Source organism: Salvelinus fontinalis, chromosome 24 (genome assembly GCF_029448725.1).
Source record: "Salvelinus fontinalis isolate EN_2023a chromosome 24, ASM2944872v1, whole genome shotgun sequence".
NCBI lineage: Eukaryota > Metazoa > Chordata > Actinopteri > Salmoniformes > Salmonidae > Salvelinus > Salvelinus fontinalis.
The window spans coordinates 35,566,255-35,586,579 of record NC_074688.1 but is presented as its reverse complement, the minus strand read 5'-3'; the positions used below and the strand labels follow the sequence as shown (position 1 = coordinate 35,586,579).

Below are 20,325 nucleotides of genomic sequence, written 5' to 3'. Positions count from 1 at the left end.
CAGATGCATTATGGCTAACAAATGCTAGTTCAGATCCATTATGGATAACCAATGCTAGTTCAGATCCATTATGGTTAAGCAACAGCTAGTTCAGATCCATTATGGCTAACAAACAGCTATTTCAGATCCATTATGGCTAACCAACTGCTAGTTTAGATCCAATATGGCTAATCAACTGCTAGTCCAGATCCATTATGGCTAACCAACAGCTAGATCAGATGCATTATGGCTAACCAATGCTAGGTCAGATCCATTATGGCTAACCAATGCTAGTTCAGATCCATTATGGCTAACCAACTGCTAGTTCAGATCAATCAGGGTTAGGGCAGAGCTAGTTAAAATCAATCACCATTTTCACAGCTGCCGTTTATAAGTGCTGATCAATGTTAAGTGTGACCTCTGGCTGGGTCAGCATCGTTAGCACATTACTATATTAGCCACGTCATGGTTAGCTCATCGATAATTTTGCTCTATATCTATCACAGGTCGTGAAGAGATCCAAACAGCATTGTGCTAGTTAAATCAATGTTTTACATTAACATGTAGCATAGCCAGATGCATTATGGCTTTATCATCATTAGCATAGCGCTATTAAGATCGATACTGGTTAACCAAGCAGTAGCTTAGATTCATCATGGTTAGAATTTAGTAGCAAAGCACTAACTAGCTCCATTGTACTTTTTGCAGAGTTGATCCATGAGCTAGGTAAGCCTATATCTTCAAGAGGGCCACCATTGTTCCTGTTCCCAAGAAAGTTAAGGTAACAAAGCTGAATGACTACCACCCTGTAGCACTCACTTCCATCATCATGAAGTGCTTTGAGAGACTAGCCAAGGACCATATCACCTCCACCCTACCTGACACCCTAGACCCACTCCAATTTGCTTACCGCCCCAATAGGTCCACAGACGACGCAATCGCCATCACACTGCACACTGCCCTATCCCATCTGGACAAGAGGAATACCTATGTAAGAATGCTGTTCATTGATTACAGCCCAGCACTTAACCCAATAGTACCTTCCAAACTCGTCATTAAGCTCGAGACCCTGGGTCTCGACCCCACCCTGTGCAACTGGGTCATGGACTTCCTGACGGGCCGCCCCCAGGTGGTGAGGGTAGGAAACAACATCTCCACCCCGCTGATCCTCAACACTGGGTCCCCACAAGGGTGCATTCTCAGCTCTCTCTTGTACTCCCTGTTCACCCATGACTACGTGGCTATGCACGCCTCCAACTCAATCATCAAGTTTGCAGACGACACTACAGTGGTAGGCTTGATTACCAACAACGACGAGACGGCCTACAGGGAGGAGGTGAGGGCCCTCGGAGTGTGGTGTCAGGAAAATAACATCACACTCAACGTCAACAAAACAAAGGAGATAATCGTGCACTTCAGGAAACAGCAGAGGGAGCAGCCCCCTATCTACATTGGCGGGTCAGTAGTGGAGAGGGTGGAGAGTTTTAATTTCCTCGGCGTACACATCACAGACAAACTGAAATGGTCCACCCACACAGACAGCGAGGCCTCAGGAGGCTGAAGAAATTTGTCTCGTCACCAAAAACACTCACAAACTTTTACAGATGCACAATCGAGAGCATCCTGTCGGGCTGTATCACCGCCTGGTACGGCAGCTGCTCCGCCCATAACTGGAAGGCTCTCCAGAGGGTAGTGAGTTCTGCACAACGCATCACCGGGTGCAAACTACCTGCCCTCTAGGTTAACAACAGCACCCGATGTCACAGGAAGGCCAAAAAGATCATCAAGAACAACAACCACCCGAGCCACTGCCTGTTCACCCCACTATCATCCAGAAGACGAGGTCAGTACAGGTGCATCAAAGCCGGTACAGAGAGACTGAAAAACAGCTTCTATCTCAAGGCCATCAGACTGTTAAACAGCCATCACTAACATTGAGTGGCTGCTGCCAACATACTGACTCAACTCCAGCCACTTTAATAATAGGAAAATTGATGTAATCAATTTATCACTAGCCACTTTATATTATATAATGTTTACTTACCCTACATTACTCATCCCATATGTATATACTGTACTCTATACCATCTACTGCATCTTGCCTATGCCATTCGGCCATCACTCATTTATATATTTCATTTACTCATTTACATATTCATATTCATTCCTTTACACTTGTGTGTATAAGGTAGTTGTTGTGAAATTGTTAGGTTATATTACTTGTTAGATATTACTGCATGGTCGGAACTAGAAGCACAAGCATTTCGCTACACTTGCATTAACACCTGCTAACCATGTGTATGTGACAAATAAATTTGATTTGATTTGAACCACAGCTCTCTTCAATCCTCTCCTGACCTGTATAACCAAATATGAAAGGCTCCATATGTGCCTGTTCAAAAATCAATTTAGCAGAAATCAAAGGCGGAGAGGTAGGCTATATTAAAAAGGTGGAGAGAAGGGCTCTCACCACTCATGGAGTGTGTGTGTCGTGTTTGGAGCCTGCAGACACTCAGAGAGGTGTGTGTGTGTGTGTGTGTGTGTGTGTGTGGAGAGGGGTTATTATCGCTATCAGAGCAAGCGACACCACAGTCACATCTCACACAACCCTCTGGGGACTGATTAGAGTTCTGGGTTCGGCAGGTGCTGTCTGGTCCCACACACACACACACACAGACACACACACACACACACCTCCATGTCCGCTTACTAAAGGGCTGGGGGAAGAGGAGTAACAAAGGGAGGAGGGGCTGGCAGAGAAAAGTGGAGGAGGGGCTGGCAGAGATAAGAGGAGAGGAGGAAGGCCTGGCAGAGAAAAGAGGAGAGGAGGAAGGCCTGGAAGAGAAAAGAGGAGAGGAGGAGTGGCTGACAGAGAGAAGAGGAGAGGAGGAGGGGCTGGCAGAGAAAAGAGGAGAGGAGGAGGGGCTGACAGAGAGAAGAGGAGAGGAGGAGTGGCTGACAGAGAGAAGAGGCGAGGAGGAGTGGCTGACAGAGAGAAGAGGAGAGGAGGAGGGGCTGACAGAGAGAAGAGGAGAGGAGGAGGGGCTGGCAGAGAGAAGAGGAGAGGAGGAGGGGCTGACAGAAAGAAGAGGAGAGGAGGAGGGGCTGGCAGAGGGAAGAGGAGAGGAGGAGGGGCTGACACAGAGAAGAGGAGAGGAGGAGGGGCTGACAGAGAGAAGAGGAGAGGAGGAGGGCTGACAGAAAGAAGAGGAGAGGAGGAGGGGCTGGCAGAGGGAAGAGGAGAGGAGGAGGGGCTGACAGAGAGAAGAGGAGAGGAGGAGTGGCTGGCAGAGAGAAGAGGAGAGGAGGAGGGGCTGGCAGAGAAAAGAGGAGAGGAGGAGGGGCTGGCAGAGAGAAGAGGAGAGGAGGAGGGGCTGACAGAGAGAAGAGGAGAGGAGGAGGGGCTGACAGAGAGAAGAGGAGAGGAGGAGTGGCTGGCAGAGAAAAGAGGAGAGGAGGAGGGGCTGACAGAGAGAAGAGGAGAGGAGGAGTGGCTGGCAGAGAGAAGAGGAGAGGAGGAGTGGCTGGCAGAGAGAAGAGGAGAGGAGGAGGGGCTGACAGAGGGAAGAGGAGAGGAGGAGTGGCTGGCAGAGGGAAGAGGAGAGGAGGAGTGGCTGACAGAGAGAAGAGGAGAGGAGGAGTGGCTGACAGAGAGAAGAGGAGAGGAGGAGTGGCTGGCAGAGAGAAGAGGAGAGGAGGAGTGGCTGACAGAGAGAAGAGGAGAGGAGGAGTGGCTGGCAGAGAGAAGAGGAGAGGAGGAGGGGCTGACAGAGAGAAGAGGAGAGGAGGAGTGGCTGACAGAGAGAAGAGGAGAGGAGGAGTGGCTGACAGAGAGAAGAGGAGAGGAGGAGGGGCTAACAGAGAGAAGAGGAGAGGAGGAGGGGCTGGCAGAGAGAAGAGGAGAGGAGGAGTGGCTGGCAGAGAGAAGAGGAGAGGAGGAGGGGCTGACAGAGAGAAGAGGAGAGGAGGAGTGGCTGGCAGAGAGAAGAGAGGAGGAGGAGGGGCTGACAGAGAGAAGAGGAGAGGAGGAGTGGCTGACAGAGAGAAGAGGCGAGGAGGAGTGGCTGGCAGAGAGAAGAGGAGAGGAGGAGTGGCTGGCAGAGGGAAGAGGAGAGGAGGAGTGGCTGGCAGAGAGATGAGGAGAGGAGGAGGGGCTGGCAGAGAGAAGCGGAGAGGAGGAGTGGCTGACAGAGAGGAGAGGAGAGGAGGAGGGGCTGACAGAGAGAAGAGGAGAGGATGAGTGGCTGGCAGAGAGAAGAGGAGAGGAGGAGGGGCTGGCAGAGAAAAGAGGAGAGGAGGAGGGGCTGACAGAGAGAAGAGATGAGGAGGAGTGGCTGGCAGAGGGAAGAGGAGAGGAGGAGGGGCTGGCAGAGAAAAGAGGAGAGGAGGAGGGGCTGGCAGAGAGAAGAGGAGAGGAGGAGTGGCTGACAGAGAGAAGAGGAGAGGAGGAGTGGCTGACAGAGAGAAGAGGCGAGGAGGAGTGGCTGGCAGAGAGAAGAGGAGAGGAGGAGTGGCTGGCAGAGAGAAGAGGAGAGGAGGAGGGGCTGAAAGAGAGAAGAGGAGAGGAGGAGGGGCTGGCAGAGAAAAGAGGAGAGGAGGAGTGGCTGGCAGAGAGAAGAGGAGAGGAGGAGGGGCTGACAGAGAGAAGAGGAGAGGAGGAGTGGCTGGCAGAGAGAAGAGGAGGTGGGCTAGCAGAGTGTATGGTAGGGAGGGAGAGAGAAGAAAGAAGAAGACACGGAGTGAAAAGACATAGAGAATGAAGAGATACAGAAAGAGAGAGGCGAACACCAGGGGATTTGGGCCAAAGCAGACATTTTTCACGTTAAAATGTACGCAAAACAAAAACGAATGACTGCAAAGTTAAACAAACCATACAAGTCTAGGCACAAGTATGGCTTTTAACAATTTTCACAGAATATTTTACAAAAACACACTTACTTGAAGAACAGTGCAGATGCAAAGTTGCAAACAAAATCAAACAGAATGATGGTTTGTGCTGTTTGTGCCGTCATTCTGTTGTTTAACTCATTGTTTTTTGTTTGACATACATTTTAAAGTGAAAAATCTGAGTTTCAGAATCATCCTGTTACTGTGGAATTGCTCAAAACAGACAGGTTGCATGGGGCAGGGAGAGCAGGGGAATGAAGAGGTGAGAAGGGGTGAGTAGGGGAGAGGAGGGGAGAGAAGCGAAGAGCAGGGGGAGAGCAGGGTTTGTGACAGGAGCTGTTGAAGTGTGACTGGCTGCCCCAAGGGGCCTTCCTGCTGCCTGCACCACACCAGACAACATTTACTCTTTCACTGAACACAGGCCCAGGAAGGGGAAGCGAAAGAGACAGAGAAAGAGACAGTGTTGGAAGAAGAGAGGAAGAGGAGAGTGCTGCTGGCCGATGGTCCACTGCACCCGTTGGACGTGAAGCAAAAGCCCTTACTTTGATTATCTTTGATCCACTGCCATGATGGATGGGGCTGTGTGTGTGTGTATGTGTGTGTCAAAGTTTCTGTTAGCCGGTAATAGCTTCTGGCCGATAAAAAAATTGAAGAAACGTTAAATAAAATTGCCGCCAGCCAATTGTCCGGGAGAAGAAAACATCCCATTGTGAAATAATGCTTTTTAGACTATTCATTGATGGAAATATAAGTCGATGGAATCACATTTCACTGGTCATCCTTATCAGTCTATAGGTTAATTTGCATTAACCTATAGCCCCATCCATCATAAAATGGCGCGTGTGTGCAGTATATTCATTATGTATCTTATTTATCACACTCGTACATCATACAGAGACTCAAATGAGCAGTCCATATGTCAGACTGAACAAGTCTGACCCCATGTTGCTCCTTTCTCTGCTCCCACGAGCTTCCCTTATCCTGCTCACTGATCTTGCCATGTGAACACACACACAGCTCACACCTGCCTGCTCTGAACAGTCCCAGGACTATTGTTTGTCTCAGGTTAGCAGAATGATCTCTAAACACAAGCTGGGACATACAGTCTCTCTGTCTCTCTGTCTCTCTCTCTCTCTCTCTCTCTCTCTCTCTCTCTCTCTCTCTCTCTCTCTCTCTCTCTCTCTCTCTCTCTCTCTCTCTCTCTCTCTTCCCCCCCCCTCCCTCCCTCCCTCCCTCCCTCCCTCTCCCTCTCCAATAACACAGTGCTGAAGAGGTGTTCCATCCCTGACGCTGGAGCATCCGCTAACACTAGAAGGCTTCTGTGTTTACAGATCTTCCACTCCCACAGTGCCCAACCGCACACACACATCACATGACACACTGTAGATAGACACTCCAGACACACCCACTATTGTAAGCCAATGAGGTAGAGCAAACAAACTTATATTGCTGATCACTGGCACAGATTAAGTCCCAAGTACAGTCCTTAACACACCCAGAATATCAACACAGTTTTAAAGACAAGAGACAGACTGGCAGACAGAGTTTACAGCTAGTGATGCGTTGATACCAATATCCAATATTTTCGTTGCCCCAAAAAATATACAGAGTGAATCCAGGATGTATCACATCCGGCCGTGATTGGGAGTACTATTTCATTATTATTTTATTTCACCTTTATTTAACCAGGTAGGCCAGTTGAGAACAACTTCTCATTTACAACTGCGACCTTGTCAAGATAAAGCAAAGCAGTGCAACAAAAACAACAACACAGTTACACATTAACCTACAGTCAATAACACAATAGAACAATCTATGTACAGTGTGTGCAGATGTAGTACGGTTAGGGAGGTTAGGCAATAAAAAGGCCATAGTGGTGAAATAATTACAATTTAGCATTAACACTGGAGTGATAGATGTGCAGATGATGATGAAAATGAAAATAAATAACAGTATGGGGATGAGGTAGTTGGGTGTGCTATTTACAGATGGGCTGTGTACAGGTGCAATGATCAACAAGCTGCTCTGACAGCTGATGCTTGAAGTTAATGAGGGAGATATAAGTCTCCAGCTTCAGTAATTTTTGCACTTCATTCCAGTCATTGGCAGCAGAAAACTGGAAGGAAAGGCGGCCAAAGGAGATGTTGCTATGGTGACCAGTGAGCTGAGATAAGGCGGGGCTTTACCTAGGAAAGACTTATAGATGACCTGGAGCCAGTGGGTTTGGCGATGAATATGTAGCGAGGGCAAGCCAACGAGAGCACACAGGTTGCAATGGTGGGCAGTATACAGGGCTTTGGTGACAAAGCAGATGACACTGTGATAGACCACATCCAACTTTCTGAGTAGAGTTTTGGAGGCTACTCCGTAAACAACATCACCAAAACCAAGGATCGGCAGGACAGGCAGCCAATTCTAGATTCAATTTTGGATTGGAGACGCTCAATGTGAGTCTGGAAGGAGAACCCACAATCCAACCAGACACCTAGGCACTTGTAGCTGTCCACATATTCTAAGTCAGAACCGTCCAGAGTAGTGATGCTAGGCCGGCGGGTAGGTGCGGGCAGCAATCGGTTGAAGAGCATGCATTTAGTTTTAATAGCCTTAAAGAGCAGTTGGAGGCCACGTCATGGCGTTGTAGCTCATTTGGCAGTTTGTTAACACAGTGTCCAAGAAAGGGACAGATGTATACAGAATGATGTTGTCTGCGTAGAGGAGGATCAGAGAATCACCAGCAGCAAGAGCGACATCTTTGATATATACAGAGAAAAGAGTCGCCCCGAGAATTGAACCCTGTGTCACCCCCATAGAGACTGCCAGAGGTCCGTATAACAGGCCCCCCGATTTGACACACTGAACTCTATCTGAGAAGTAGTTGGTGAACCAGGCGAAGCAGTCATTTGAGAAACTAAGGCTATTGAGTATGCCAATAAGAATGCAGTGATTGACAGAGTCGAAAGCCTTGGCCAGGTCGATGAAAAAAAAGACAGTACTGTATTTTATCTATGGCGGTTATGATATAATTTAGGACCTTGAGTGTGGCTGAGGTGCACCCATGACCAGCTCGGAAACCAGATTGCATAGTGGAGAAGGAACGGTGGGATTTGATATGGCCGGTGATCTGTTAACATGGCTTTCGAAGACTTTAGAAAGGCAGGGCAGGAGGGATATAGGTCTGTAACAGTTTGGGTCTAGAGTGTCTCCCCCTTCGAATAGGGGGATGACCACAGCAGATTTCCAATCTTTAGGGATCTCAGACGATACGAAAGAGAGGTTGAACAGGCTAGTAATAGGGGTTGCAACAATTTCAGCGGATAATTTTAGAAAGAGAGGGTCCAGATTGTCTAGCCCAGCTGAATTGTAGGTATCCAGATTTTGCCGCTCTTTCAGAACATCAGCTGTCTGGATTTGGGTGAAAGAGAAGCGGAGGGGGGGGGGACATGGGCAAGTTGCTGCAGGGGGTGCAGAGCTATTGGCCAGTGTAGGGGTAGCCAGGTGGAAAGCATGGCCAGCCGTAGAAAAATGCTTATTGAAATTCTCGATTATCGTAGCCTCAGTGCAGTGGGCAGCTGGGAGGAGGTGCTCTTATTCTCAACTTTTTGGAATTAGTGCTACAGGATGCAAATTTCTGTTTGACAAAGCTAGCCTTAGCTTTCCTAACTGACTGTGTATATTGGTTCCTGACTCCGCTGAAAAGTTGCATATCGGGGGGGTTATTCAATGCTAAATCAGTACGCCACAGGATGTTTTTGTGCTGGTCAAGGGTAGTCAAGTCTGGAGTGAACCAAGGGCTATATCTGTTCTTAGTTCTACATTTTTTGGGGCATGCTTCAGATGGTGAGGAAAGCACTTTTAAAGAACAACCAGGCATCCTCTACTGACGTAATGAGGTCAATATCCTTCCAGGATACCCGGGCCAGGTCGATTAGAAAAGCCTGCTCGCTGAAGTGTTTTAGGGAGCGTTTGACAGTGATGAGGGGTGGTTGTTTGACCGCGGACACATTACGCACGCAGACAATAAGGCAATGATCGCTGAGATCCTGGTTGAAGACAGCAGAGGTGTATTTAGTGGGCAAGTTGGTCAGGATGATATCTATGAGGGTGCCCATGTTTACGGATTTAGGGTTGTACCTGGTAGATTCCTTAATAATTTGCGTGAGATTAAGGGCATCTAGCTTAGATTGTAGGATGGCCGAGGTGCTAAACATATCCCAGTTTAGGTCACCTAACAGTATGAACTCTGAAGATAATTGGGGGGCAATCAATTCACATATGGTATCCAGGGCACAGCCGGGGGCTGAGGGGGGTCTATGAAAAGCGGCAACAGTTAGAGACTTGTTTCTGGAAAGGGATTTTTAAAAGTAGAAGCTCAAACTGTTTGGGCACAGACCTGGATAGTAAGACAGAACTCTGCAGGCTATCTCTGCAGTAGAATGCAACTCCGCCCCCTTTGCCAGTTCTATCTTGACGGAAAGACTGACAGACACAGCATCAGCTAACACAAAGACACAGAGACAGACTGGCAGACACAGCACCAGCTAACACAAAGACACCGAGACAGACTGGCAGACACAGCACCAGCTAACACAAAGACACCGAGACAGACTGGCAGACACAGCACCAGCTAACACAAAGACACCGAGACAGACTGACAGACACAGCTAGATATTTGCTGTATCACAACCGGTCATGATTGGGAGTCCCATAGCGTGGCGCACAATTGTCCCAGTGTCGTCCGGGTTTATGCCGGTGTAGGCCGTAATTGTAAATAAGAATTTGTTCTTAACTGACTTGCCTTGTTAAATAAAGGCTAAAAAAACAGCTAACACAAAGACACCAGGTAGGTAGACTTGCTGACTGAGCAGTCTCTCCTAGGTCTGTACAGGCCTCCTGCTCACTGCCCCAAGGGCTAGTAGTGAGGAAACACACACAGTCAGTTTATCTCATCATCTAGTCTGAGCAGCAGCAGGCCAGTAAAGAGAAAGCATGCGCAACCAATCAATGCTTTTTTCGATTCGCCAACATCTGCAAGCTAGAAAGAGAGAGGGGGGGAAAGAGAGGGAGAGGGAAAGAGAGGGAGAGGGAAAGAGAGGGAGAGGGAAAGAGAGGGAGAGGATAATAGAGAGAGAGAAGAAAATGTGGTGGGGAAGTGGTTCCATTCCAGACGGTTTATAGCTGAATTACCTTCCCACAGAAGATCATCAACCAGCGCTCTAACGAGCTATCGATCCCAACCCCACGCTACACTTTAAATGGACTGTTTTCCTATTCCGGGGCGACAAGGTCTCTTGCTCTAAACAACAACATCTATCAAAAATGGAAAGAATCTACAGTTAGGAGAAGAAGGGAACGGCCGGGCAGCCCCCCCGACCGAGTTGATTGAGTAGTCTGGTGACAACCAGGGCCATGTTTGAAGAAAAAGAACAGAAGTTAGTAGCAGTTTGTCTGACACTGCATCATCGAGCTGAACGAGATCAAAAAACCCCGGTGGCCATTTGTTATGGTCGCTAACAACACCAGTGTTCTAGAATCTATAGGTCAACACCAGTGTTCTAGAATCTATAGCTCAACACCAGTGTTCTAGAATCTATAGCTCAACACCAGTGTTCTAGAATCTATAGCTCAACACCAGTGTTCTAGAATCTATAGCTCAACACCAGTGTTCTAGAATCTATAGTTCAACACCAGTGTTCTAGAATCTATAGTTCAACACCAGTGTTCTAGAATCTATAGTTCAACACCAGTGTTCTAGAATCTATAGCTCAACACCAGTGTTCTAGAATCTATAGCTCAACACCAGTGTTCTAGAATCTATAGCTCAACACCAGTGTTCTAGAATCTATAGCTCAACACCAGTGTTCTAGAATCTATAGCTCAACACCAGTGTTCTAGAATCTATAGCTCAACACCAGTGTTCTAGAATCTATAGCTCAACACCAGTGTTCTAGAATCTATAGTTCAACACCAGTGTTCTAGAATCTATAGTTCAAAACCAGTGTTCTAGAATCTATAGCTCAACACCAGTGTTCTAGAATCTGTAGTTCAAAACTAGTGTTCTAGAATCTATAGCTCAACACCAGTGTTCTAGAATCTATAGCTCAACACCAGTGTTCTAGAATCTATAGTTCAACACCAGTGTTCTAGAATCTATAGCTCAACACCAGTGTTCTAGAATCTATAGCTCAACACCAGTGTTCTAGAATCAGTAGTTCAACACCAGTGTTCTAGAATCTATAGCTCAACATCGGGGGAACAGAAGTAAAGCCCTGCCATTTTCAAGCCTCTGTCGGTGCAGTTTATGGAGAGGGGCTCAGCACGGCAAAGTAAATTACACCACATACTGTAGAGTTGATAAGCGGCAGGTGGCAGGAGGCCATGTGTTTCCTCTGACTCGCTGTTCGACAGACCTATCAGCATAATTGGAATGCACGGTGGGTGAGCTGAGCGAGAAAAGTAAATTATTACAGGAAAGCATTTTTCTCAAATAACAGGAATGGCAGGCATTTCTCACTCGACTGGAAAAACACACATAAAATATATGGCTTCAAAAAGGGTTTCAATTTTCAGGTGAGCCTGCTCTGACTTTCAGCAAAGACAAAGAAAAGCGACATGGAACTTAAGCACTGAGTACAAGCACTAGCCCTAGGTCCCATTTGGGGAAAAAGGGCAGTGGCTTTCTCTCTGTCACTAGCATATGGCTTGGCAGCTAGGCTAACTATTCCTCAACAGAACATCAGGTCCAAAATGCTATTTAGAGAAGAGCAAAAACAAGCACAAATTACCCCGGACATTATCACATTGGTTACTGTCGCTTCAGTCACCTCAGTCGATCTACAAATGCCTAGCCTATTAGCTATACAATTAGCCGTTACACATTAACTCATATTAATTCAGCACCAGGATTGGTGCTTAAAACTCTAATTGAATACGTACAGAGGGATCTGTTAGCAGAACAAGTCTTTTATTAACAAAAGGTAAACAAATGCGTCTGCTTTACACAACTTTTTGTTGTTGTTGCAGTTTTAAAAGAAAATGTTCACAATTCTACACATTTTGCATGACTTACGCCATGTTAATATGATATCTGAGTGAGAGTGACTAACAAAATCAATGGGGGCCCCCTAGAGGTCAGGGCCCCTGGGCACGTGCCCTGCGTGAACGGTCAGTAATTCGGCCATGATTACTACAGGTTTAGATAGCTAGCTAGACTAACTACACTAATTTACCAATCTAAAAATGTTCAACTTGGGTAATTGAGTGACTGTCAGTGAGTGACATAAAGTATAACAAGAGGAAAACTGCTGATGCACAACCAAGTTTCCAAATTGCGCCTTTTGATTTCTACTATTTCAGCTCTCAACAGTAAATTGACACCCTGAAAATATACAATATATATAAAAGTACCCACTGGTGGTGCCGTGCTGGTCCAGTCTGCTGTGTGGTTGACAGGCCAGACTCTGCAGCCTGCCCCTCTAACCCTGTCTCCCTGTCTCCCTGCCCTCTTGCTCCAGACACACATTGGGCAGGGACTGGGCTCCAGTGATCAGGGAGGCAGGGACACACAGCGTCATGGAGGCAGAGATGATCGATACCACTCTGTCCTGGCACCAGTCAGTCAACAAGTCAACCAGCCAGCACGTCAGTCAGCCAGTCAGCCAGGGAGCACCACACGAGCATGGCAGGGCACCCAGGAGCATGAAAGGAATACTGCTTGATTGGGCAACACTGCATCATGTCACGCCATGCTGTCTGCACAGCACTCCACTGGCACTACAACACATGCTGGATACTGGGTTAGGGTGGCAAGGCCGAGGTGTGTCTATGCATCATGCTGACTGGTAGTCATAGTGTGTTTCACTCTCAGTATTGTACACTCCCAGTTCCCCCTTCATTAGTATTCTCTTTTTCTAGTTTCCTTAATGTCCCTATGAGGGTATAGCCTATCACTTCAGTTCTAGAGGACACCACAATAGCCCAAAGAATAACACTAAACAGCACTACTGTCACCAATGCATTCGTTTCCTTTTTCACATTCTCTCCATCTCAGCAAGAACCCAACTTTCATGATCCATCACAACAGGAAATGAACATACTAAAATACGGAGGATCTCCTCAATCACATCCAACAGCAACAAATTAATTGCTGTATTCAAATAAAGGTCCTTTCTATAGAAGACCTGACCAACAATCAGCCAATGGAATAATTACCAGAAATCTCTTTGTCATGTTAAATCAGTCCTTTTTACTCCTTTGTAATTCTCCACGTATACACACTCTCACACAGGCACACACACACACGCGCACACACACACACACATGCTCACACACACGCACACACACACACACACACACACACACACACACACACACACAAACACACACACACACACACACACACACACACACACACACACACACACACACACACACACACACACACACACACACACACACACACACACACACACACACACCTTCCTCATTCACACACACACAAACACACACAGAGTGAGATGAACTGCTGGCGGAGTGAGCAGAAAACGTCAATTAAACATTCTCATTTATTTTCCCTTAAGCCATTACGAAAGCTGACATAAGTCATTACTTGTGAATAATTGTAGCTCTGCTAATATAATTTAGGCATCATTATTTAACCAGGCCTGTCTTTGGAGATTGTAAGGTACACTGCTTCTCTGTCCAAAAGTCAATTCCCTGCGGTGGGAACTATTCCCAAGCCAGTGCTCTCTGAGTCTTAAATTAAACTCTGTGGTGAGGAGGGAGAGGGACACACACAGACAGATACACACAGGCGGATGCACACACACACACACACACACACACACACACACACACACACACACACACACACACACACACACACACACACACACACACACACACACACACACACACACACACACACACATTCAGAGAAAGACACACAGACACACTCTTCGATCTTCAATTGGGCTATTGCACAGTGCTGCATAAAGTCTTATTACATAGGCTAGATGACAAGCAAACCAATACCATGCTTCCAACACACACACACACACACACACACACACACACACACACACACACACACACACACACACACACACACACACACACACACAAACACAATCACAAACCACACACACAAACACACAAACACACAATCACAATCACAAACCACACACAAAAACACACACCCACAGCGACGCATACAGAGCCAAGACATCCATCACATGAGAATCAGCCAACTGAACAACAAGGAAATAATAGCTTACTCCCTTCGGCTACAATTGAATTTGACACCATTTGCCACTACTTGTAACATGCCATGTAACAGATATGAAACACACTTGTCTGGCTGTCATGTCACTGTCACACCTCAGATGAGTGTTGGATTGGAAAGCCATCCCAGAGAGCTAATTGGCTGACTCCAACGGCGACTAAAAAGTATCATAAAATCATAAAAGACAACAAAACACCAAACCACTACTGAAAAACCTTGGGCTCAGTCATAAACTCATAATATCTTACAGAGCTAAGCATTCTAGAGGCTGTAATACCTTCCAGCCATGACTATCTCTGAACACAAATCTAGGATCAGATTACCCTACTGGATAACACTTTAGGCCTACATTAATTTGCTCTTATACCTGTGTAGTGATACTATTTTTGTATTCACATGTTGTTACATACATAGGACCTCATTAATAGCATTATCATTGCATAGTAATGAACGTGAGGAATGAGGGACAGGAGCAGGAGAGAGAAATAAAGAGAGAGAGAGAGTGCATTCCAGCAGTTGCAGAGAATAATGGCACAAGTGCGGTAGTGTGCACACACACACACACACACACACACACACACACACACACACACACAAACACAATAGCACAAACAGTGGGACACAACAGCCGCCGTCCCCCTCCGCACTGAAGAGAAGAGGGGGAGGGAGAGAAGCTTGAGAGAGATCCTCCTCCTCGCACACAGGGAGAAAGGGAGGTCACTCCACACAGTGTTGGCATTTGGCACGAACAGACGCTCATCAACCCCCGGGAGACCAGCGAGCGAGGGATGAAGGAGAGAGAGGGATGAAGGTAGGGGGGTCAGGAGGAGTAGAGAAGGGAGGAGGGAGAAGGAGGGAGGTGAAGGTGGAGGCATTTCAGCCCAGCCTTTAGCGCAGTAGCGTGCAGGGAGGGGAGGTGGAGAAGGGGGAGTTAGGAGTAGAGAGAGAGAGAGAGAGAGAGAGAGAGGGGGGGGGGAGTAGGAGTGGCGGATGGGAGCATTTTAGCCCAGTCTATAGAGTGGAGAGAAAGGGAGAGCAGAGGAGAAGAGGGGAGGGGGGCCGAGTGAGTTCTCCTTATGAGGCTGCATCTGGCAGTCAATACTGGCAGGCTGCTTACCACTGAACCACCTGAGGCAGACAGGTCATTCACTGAATCAGACTTCAGTTTGCAGCACCAGGCAGGAAGATTATAACACGGCACGGCTCAGAGCTCCGGGCTAAGGCTGGGTTCCAATCAGACTAACATTACTGTGTGTCTGTGTGGGGAAACAGGTGGAGGAACCAGAGGGGGGAGGCAGCGCGGTGTAACGCAACCCGACAGAGCAAGGCAACAGACAGCTGTTTGGCGACCTGCCCTGCCTGCCTGGCTAGCCACTCACCTGACGAAAGGTGAAACGCCATGTCCCTGCCTCTCTCTTGGAGAGCGGAGCAGGCAATCAATAAGCAAAACGCACAGAACGCACACGCTCACACCGATGGAGACAGAGAGAGTCAAAAGGAAAGCACACACAACCACACACATATAGCGAGACACACACACACACACCCACACCCACACCCACACACACACCAGCCAGGTCACACCTGATATTCAACGATCATCCAGGGGACGTTGGGCCTTCAATACTGACCACTAGGGGCAACAGTGAGCGCTAATACCATGAAATAAGCTCGCGGCTTCCTAGGCCGTTGTAAGCTCGCGGCTTGCTATGCCGTTGTAAGCTCGCGGCTTGCTATGCCGTTGTAAGCTCGCGGCTTGCTAGGCCGTTGCAAGCTCGCGGCTTGCTATGCCGTTGTAAGATCGCGGCTTGCTAGGCCGTTGTAAGATCGCGGCTTGCTAGGCCGTTGTAAGATCGCGGCTTGCTAGGCCGTTGTAAGCTCGCGGCTTGCTAGGCCGTTGTAAGCTCGCGGCTTGCTATGCCGTTGTAAGATCGCGGCTTGCTAGGCCGTTGTAAGCTCGCGGCTTGCTAGGCCGTTGTAAGCTCGCGGCTTGCTAGGCAGTTGTAAGATCGCGGCTTGCTAGGCCGTTGTAAGCTCGCGGCTTGCTAGGCCGTTGTAAGCTCGCGGCTTGCTAGGCCGTTGTAAGATCGCGGCTTGCTAGGCCGTTGTAAGATCGCGGCTTGCTAGGCCGTTGTAAGATCGCGGCTTGCTAGGCCGTTGTAAGATCGCGGCTTGCTAGGCCGTTGTAAGCTCGCGGCTTGCTAGGCCGTTGTAAGCTCGCGGCTTGCTAGGCCGTTGTAAGATCGCGGCTTGCTAGGCCGTTGTAAGATCGCGGCTTGCTAGGCCGTTGTAAGATCGCGGCTTGCTAGGCCGTTGTAAGATCGCGGCTTGCTAGGCCGTTGTAAGATCGCGGGTTCTATCCCATTACTAGGCAATCATTTTTTTAAACTTGTTTTACCTTACTCCAAACCTTAACCCCTACCTTAACCTTTCAGAATGATTGCCTAAACCTGACCCCTACCCTAACCTTTCAGAATAAATGCCTAAACTTGAACCCTACCCTAACCTTTCAGAATAAATGCCTAAACCTGACCCCTACCTTAACCTTTCAGAATAAATGCCTAAACCTGACCCCTACCCTAAACTTTCAGAATGAATGCCTCAACCTGACCCCTACCCTAACCTTTCAGAATGAATGCCTAAACCTGACCCCTACCCTAACCTTTCAGAATAAATGCCTAAACCTGACCCCTACCTTAACCTTTCAGAATGAATGCCTAAACCTGACCCCTACCCTAACCTTTCAGAATAAATGCCTAAACCTGACCCCTACCTTAACCTTTCAGAATAAATGCCTAAACCTGACCCCTACCATAACCTTTCAGAATGAATGCCTAAACCTGACCCCTACCCTAACCTTTCAGAATGAATGCCTAAACCTGACCCCTACCCTAACCTTTCAGAATAAATGCCTAAACCTGACCCCTACCCTAACCTTTCAGAATAAATGCCTAAACCTGACCCCTACCTTAACCTTTCAGAATGAATGCCTAAACCTGACCCCTACCCTAACCTTTCAGAATGAATGCCTAAACCTGACCCCTACCCTAACCTTTCAGAATGAATGCCTAAACCTGACCCCTACCTTAACCTTTCAGAATGAATGGGTGAAGTTGTTTTGTTTTAACCCATCTCAAACCATAACCCTTAACTTGACAGTTGTTTTAACCCATCTCAAACCATAACCCTTAACTTGACAGTTGAGTTGTTTTAACCCATCTCAAACCATAACCCCTAACTTGACAGTTGTTTTAACCCATCTCAAACCATAACCCTTAACTTGACAGTTGTTTTAACCCATCTCAAACCATAACCCTTAACTTGACCGTTGTTTTAACCCATCTCAAACCATAACCCTTAACTTGACAGTTGAGTTGTTTTAACCCATCTCAAACCATAACCCTTAACTTGACAGTTGTTTTAACCCATCTCAAACCATAACCCTTAACTTGACCGTTGTTTTAACCCATCTCAAACCATAACCCTTAACTTGACCGTTGTTTTAACCCATCTCAAACCATAACCCTTAACTTGACCGTTGTTTTAACCCATCTCAAACCATAACCCTTAACTTGACAGTTGTTTTAACCCATCTCAAACCATAACCCTTAACTTGACCGTTGTTTTAACCCATCTCAAACCATAACCCTTAACTTGACAGTTGAGTTGTTTTAACCCATCTCAAACCATAACCCTTAACTTGACAGTTGTTTTAACCCATCTCAAACCATAACCCTTAACTTGACCAATTTGAATGAATGCTTAAACTTAACCGTTTATCTCCCCCTTGAAAAATACTGAAGTCAGACTATGAGATCTTAGTTGTTGCACACACACACTCACACACACACACACACACACACACACACGCACACACACACTGAGAGAGAGAAAAACAGTAACCCTCTTAGTCTCAACAAGATATGCCGAATTTCCATGCTCTACTGCACTAGGATAATTTTCCCAGAGAAACTCTGAATTAATAGATATTTCATGGATAATTGCGACTCCGACCCACAAACCGTCCGCACAATTCTGCTGATATGCTAAACAAGGCAGGAATGAATAGTTCCACAATATAACAACCCTTATAACCACCATAAAACCGCCCAGGAAAAATATCCTCACATGCGCGCGCACACAGGGACGCACGCAGCCTTCGTTAAAACACACACACACACACACATACACATACAGTTAATGTTCTTCATGCTCAACGCCGACCGGGTGATGAGGCAGATGGGCAGACAGACGTCTGTCTATTTGCGTACACCATGTCGATAACTAAATTGTACTTTGTCCATCATCCTGAATCTGAAAATCGTGTCGTTCGTGGCTGCTGAGTTTGTAAACTATCAATTTCGAGAGCAGATATATTTTTCTCTTCTTCTTTATTAACGTCATAGATGCATTGTCCATATTTGTGTCCCACCTGCATCAATTCGATTCCGGCTGTCACTAACACATATTTTGCATTTTGAATTGGGAGAGCTTGGTTTGAAGACCGTTTAGGGCCGCACAGACATGCATCAGCTCGTGGCATATGGCACCAGTTGTGATGAAGAAATATCTAATATTTTGGTGCCCACATTCCAGTCTCGGGTAAACTGTGGTGTGGTGCTTATACTTAGAGCGTGGCTAAGATAATACCACTTGATCCATTCCTTGAACAATACTTTGCTGCAGTGCAAGCCAATTGTTATTTTCTGGGGCACTGGGCTTCGTGGTATGTGCAATACATTTCAAGCTCAACCTTTGTATTCAAATTCCCGGAAAAGAGAGCGAGCAATGTCGCTGGATTAAAAGTGGCTCGCACTCAAGTACTCCTACACAAGCCGCTATGTGGGCTTTTGCAAAACCATGGGTTAGGTAGGCTACTATCAGTCTATTATTAATAGGGAATCATGTTGGTTGTATTATATACATAAACTACTTTGTTTTCATTTCAAAACAGCACTTTCCCTATATAAAAAATTCTTCATGGCAAATTCCCTATTTTCCTGCCATTACGAGCCATTTTTCCTTATTCTAATTGTGTAGGAATATGGGGGAGATGCACCTGCACCCCATTATTTCATGTTGTGACATAGGTTATGTATAAATGCATCATATGACATACGTAGACACATTTATCATTTATCCTATCTGATGTTTCATTTAGGGGTTATGTTCGGTACAGATTTGTATCCCCGTAGATGCATCGTTAAACTTCATGCCGCTCCTACACGATGCTGACGATGTCATATTTATTGCTCCGGGTTTGCGCCGCCGCCGACTTGAGTTCTCACCCAAGCTTGCAATTTTCTTCATGGCTGGGACACTGTCCTGGGCATTTGAAAATCAATTTCCTCCAGCTAACCTTATTTACAAATACGGTGAAAAAACAACCCAACAACTTTCCCTTCCGCGTCGCCTGGAGAAACCTATCTAGTGTCGCAACCTGCAAAGAGTGTCTATCTACCCTCCGGGCTGCATAATATCGACCCGCCTGTCATAGAAATTTAAATCAGCGATCAACGGAACCAAATGCGAGGGGGCTAGAGGGCAAGTATTGATGAAAAGCCACTGTTGTAGTGGTTAATATTTAGCGGATCTATACTATCCCTGCCCTCCCATCAAACTCATACTGTGCTGTTTAAAAACCTGCAAATGCAACCCTCCAGATCCGTTGACCGCATTCCAAGCAAGCTCACTCACTCAGCATCGGGTTCAATAAATAGGACTAGCTCGGCTGCTAGCTAATGAATGACTAGGTTACTGCAACCGACTTTCACTCTCGATTTCTGCAGCAAAATGCCTCATTCATTTATTTGAAACGAATAAAACTTACCATTCCATTCTGTGGTAAATCCGTTTTGGCGAAACTCTTAGCTACTTTGAAGTATCCATAGAAGTTGTAAAGGAACGCACGGGGATCAGTCCAGCAGCAGTAGCCCGCGTTCCACTAGCCTCCACTCGGCAATGTGCTTAATATCTACTATCGTGCAGCGCTTCTGGAGCGGGGGGGGGGGGGGGGGGGGGGGGGGGGGGGGCAGTGGTGCGCGGGCACAGCGCAGCCTACCGGAGTACAAGCAGAAAATAAATAAATCACCGCACGACATGATAGGACCGGCGCCCACCGCATCCGCACACAGTAGTCGCAGTTTTCTGAACGCATCAGTAAGGACGGGACTTTGATT

The 20,325-nt window shown here is 47.0% G+C and overlaps 1 protein-coding gene across 5 annotated transcripts in view; it reads right to left on the bottom strand.

The window, feature by feature from the left end:
• The window catches only part of LOC129822365 (protocadherin Fat 3-like), a 381,150-nt gene extending 361,047 nt beyond the window's left edge, over positions 1-20,103 (bottom strand). For all 5 annotated transcript variants that reach the window (XM_055880588.1, XM_055880589.1, XM_055880592.1 and 2 more), the window contains exon 1: positions 19,977-20,103. The gene's annotated coding sequence lies outside the window, so the exon portion shown is untranslated. The remainder of the gene's footprint in view (positions 1-19,976) is intronic.
• Between the last annotated feature and the right edge of the window lie 222 nt (positions 20,104-20,325).